Source organism: Gracilinanus agilis, chromosome 3 (assembly GCF_016433145.1).
Source record: "Gracilinanus agilis isolate LMUSP501 chromosome 3, AgileGrace, whole genome shotgun sequence".
In the NCBI taxonomy this organism is placed as follows: Eukaryota; Metazoa; Chordata; class Mammalia; order Didelphimorphia; family Didelphidae; genus Gracilinanus; species Gracilinanus agilis.
This window is the reverse complement of record NC_058132.1, coordinates 86,161,538-86,165,899: the sequence shown is the minus strand read 5'-3', so window position 1 is coordinate 86,165,899 and position 4,362 is coordinate 86,161,538.

Sequence of the window (4,362 nt, the reverse complement as noted above, 5' to 3'; positions counted from 1 at the left end):
GACAACTCATTAGTGAGAGTAGGAGCTAGGGTGATTGCTTCAGACCATGGATTTACTCCACAAGCAAAAGATTCTAATGCAAGAAATCATATTTGACTTTACAGGTTATCACTGAAATTTGATGTGATGATACTCTATACTGAAATATGGCTCTAAAATACCATATTTTATTTAAAAGAAACAAGTAAAGGGGTAGGGAAGAGAAGAGTGTATCCCTGTGCCTGTACTTGACTCTATTCTCGCATACAGAGGGATGGTAATGCCCTTGATTTCATTACGTAGAAGTGTTCCACTCCTATCATGGGAAACTGAAATTTCTCTCTAATCACAACCTCCTATTCTATCTCTCTGTGTTTCAGCCCCTTCTACCTATCCTCTGTCCTCATGGCAACTTCTTTGTACTCCCTCCCTTCCTGCTTTCCCAAACTTCACTTAATCCTTTGTTCTCATTTTCCCCTTCAAAATCTTAGCCAAATAATTAAATCAGTTTGATTTTACAGTGTTCTCTACCACTGATTGAATGCCTTCTCTTTGCTCTATTACTGCTCATCTTCAGCTCCGGGTAACTCCCATCATTCCTTCTCCCCTGCTTTTTTGTTTCCAAATGCAAATGCTATCACTAGTACTCACACAATCCTAGTGAGTTCACTAGATTTTTAATTTTATCAAATGGGTACTCACTACATCACAATGATCCTTTTACTCTTCCCAGATTCTCTATCTTATTCCTCAAAGCATTTGTTATACATTTCTTTTCTCTTTAGATCACCAAAACCACCTTCTCTTCCTCCCTCTCAGCAAAAGATCCTGCTTTATACTGAGAAAACTGTAGCCATCTGTCTTGGAACTCCTTCTTACTCTCAATTTTGCACCTCAAATCTTTTTTTAATGCCACCTTCCATTCTCTTCATTTGCTTCAGTCTCTGAGGAACAAATAGGCCTTTTCCATCACAAGGCTTACTCCTGTGTCCTTGGCCCCTTTCCCTCATGTCTCCTCTGGGAGCTTGGTCCTTCTTTCAGGATTTTAAAATATATTGATGGTTAAAACATTGGACCAAATCAAATAAGATGAAATTTAATAGGTATAAATACAAAAATCTTACACTTGGGTTCAAAAAACCAACCAACTTTACAAGTACAAGATGGAAGAGGCAAACTTAGACAGTAGTTCATCCAAAAAACGTCTGGGGTAGGGAAAGGGGAATTAAAAAGATTGCAAGCTCAGTATGGATCAATGCTCTGATATAGTAGCCAAGAAAGTTAATGCAATCTTAAACTGAATTAAGAGGCATAGCATCCAGCAATAGAGTAATAGTCCTTTTGTACTGCCCTGGTCAGATTTCTTTTGGAGTATGGGGGACAGTTGTGGATTCATTCTTAAAGGTTAGTTAATAAACTGGAAAGTCCAGAGAAAGGCAACCAGGATGGTGAAGGGCCATAAAAGATCAACTGAAGGAACTGGTGATGTTTAGCCTGAAGACATAAAGACTTTGTGGAATGACATGATAGTTGATAGTTGTCTTCTAGGATGTGAAGGGTTGACATATGGAATAGATTTGTTTCCATCTTCAGAAAGCAAAACTACAAACAGAAGAGTGGAAATTGCAGAGGCAAATGTATGATCAATGGAAAGAAAAGCTTGCTAATAATGAGAGCTAATCAGGAATTTAAAAGGCTAGCTACCTTGGATTCAGCAATATGAGGTCTTCAGAGGCTTGACACTTCTATGTCAGGTTGGCTGCAGAGTGGATTCTTTGCTGGGTATATATAGTTTGAACTGGTAGGTAACAGGAGTCTCTTCCAAATCTGAAATTCTACAATTCTGTCTTTAGCCTTGTCAGGTCTAGCCCAGAGGAATGTCATCAACTGAAGTAAAATCAGCACCTCTGATAAAGGTAGTTCCAGAATCCAACGACATGATCTGATGGGAGCACTTAGATTAGGACAGTATTTCCTGCCCCCAATTATGCCAGGATGTTGAGGAAAACTAGTGGCCATCATAAAAATCCCACATCTTTGAAGAGACTGGCTAAACCAGGAACTCCTTAACATACTGATTTGAGACTTCATCCTGCCCCTTCAAACTTTTAAATTCTGCCCCTCCACCCAGTTTTCCTATTTGTGTGCTCTTGGATTTTTCAATCTTGCAAATATCCTAGTGCAAATGTGGCTTGGCTTTTATTTCCTAGTTGATTTGAACCCTGCCTCTGATTTCTGCAGATGAAGATTGCCTTCCTTCCTCTAGGCTGTTTGAGTAATATTTGACCCAAAGATCTTGGGCTTGTTTCAGAGAAGTGGGACAGTTCCAATCCTAAAGTCATGTTGCCCCAACCTTTGGAAATTAAGGCTATATATTATAACCCAGAGTGCCAAGACTGATATGATTCAGTTGCTCCAGTGATATTCACTTGGTAATTGGATATGACTTAGCACTTTCTTCCCCCTTTTGTCAGTCTGCCAGAATCACTCTAGAAAAACCATTTTCCCCTTTGTTTCATAGGTTTTCATCGCCAAAGAATTCATGACCAGGTGGCCAAAATGATTACAAATTTCTTCATACTTGGTGAAGTCAATCCTCAGAAAGCAGATATAATCTGTTGCTGGAATAGTACTTGAAGTCTTTTCAAAGTGGTAGTATCAGCCAGAGCTTGCACTTCACTGGCTAGACTTTGAATGGAAGACCACCTGCATGCCATGTTGGGGAATCAGGGTGCTTGAATCAGGAAGTTCCATATTCAAATTCTGTCCTTGATACTAACTGTGCAACTATGAGTAAGTCACAACTTCTCTAAGTTTGTTTCCTCAGTAGTAAAATGGAGTTATCTACTGGTATCATCACTCAGAGTTGAGGCTTAAATGTAAATGTCTTTGCAAAGTTCCATATAAAATGTCATTATTATTAGTAGTAGTAGTAGAGAAATTTATAACTGAAGAAAACAGATGTGCTTACACAAGAACAAGGGATAATTTCTGAACAACTCTCACTTGTTCCACGGGCACCCATACAATATCAAGAAAGCATGAGGAAAGTCCTTCCCACATTTGTTGGACCTGATGTGGGAGATTCATAGGAAGTCATGAACAAATGTCCCATGAGATGGACAGACACAGGTAAGTTGTGAACTATATCACTGGAAAAAGTAAACAAATGGATGAGATGACAAATCCTTTGGAGTATCCTCACATTAACTCCTTTAGGGTGGATAATTTAGTGACCAGTCGTTATGCCATTCAAATATGCCCCCATGGACAGTGCAATACAGAAATTGTACATCTTGAGGCGTGAAATCTATTTTGATTATCGTGAGAATTACCTAAAAGTGTTTGTCCCCCATACCTCAGATATCTGCTAACGGAATCTTCAAGCTCCTTCATACAAATGGGACAACTTTCTGGGATTCTCTCCTCTTTTCCCCTGCCTACCTCAAGCTCCTCACAAAGAATGGATAGTAATTTTTCTCTCCATTGCCCAGCCATTTCTAAGTCTGATTGTATTCCTGAGTCTACTATACCCTCCAAGGACAGCCCCCAAGGATCCAGGAGGGTACCCAATCTAGAAACAAATCCATCCCAAAACTTGTCCCTGCCCAGATTATGGAAGTCTATTCATATGAAATTTCCTCTAGCATTTTACTCCAAATTCTAAATTCCTCTAAAATTTCTATTCTGGTGTTCATTCTTTTTATGTGGGAATATGGCTATGTGTATACATGTGGAAGCACTCTCACAATTAGGTCCTAAGTCTGGGTTGTTCACACTTTTATTAAACCTGCCTAGACATCTCCTGGAAGCCTGACTGGAGTATATATACCCATTGCTTTGGTCCAAATATTAGGTGTTAAGTCTGTGAAATAAATCCTGGAAACCCACCTTTCTCAGGGTACAAGATGCCCAACAACTATCCCACTTGCCTTCGCTTTCTTTGTCATCATCCCCTCTGGCCCTTCTCATCAAGCCAGACCTGCCCTCCAGGACCCTTTCTCCCCATGGCTCCATGCATATTTCATCCCTTTCCTCCTCTCTACCCAGCTGGCGACTGTTCTGATGTTTTTTAGGAACCTCACATCCTCCCAGCTTTCTGGTCCCTTAGCACACATGGCCTTTTGGAGAAGGAGCTAAGGAAGAGGGATGAGACCCAGAGTCTCAGAGTGACCCTCTCTCTTGCCACCACAGTCCAACCTCAAAGCTGCATTAGGAGAACCTGCTCTGAGAGCACAACACATTCCGATCCAAGGTCTAAGGGAACAATAGCTTCCTTCCCTCATCCCATTTCTCCCTGCTTTGGGGTCCTTGGCCCACCTCCTCACCCCATGCTTCTACCTAAACCAGCATCATCCCCTTCTCCTCCAAGAAGGATCAAAA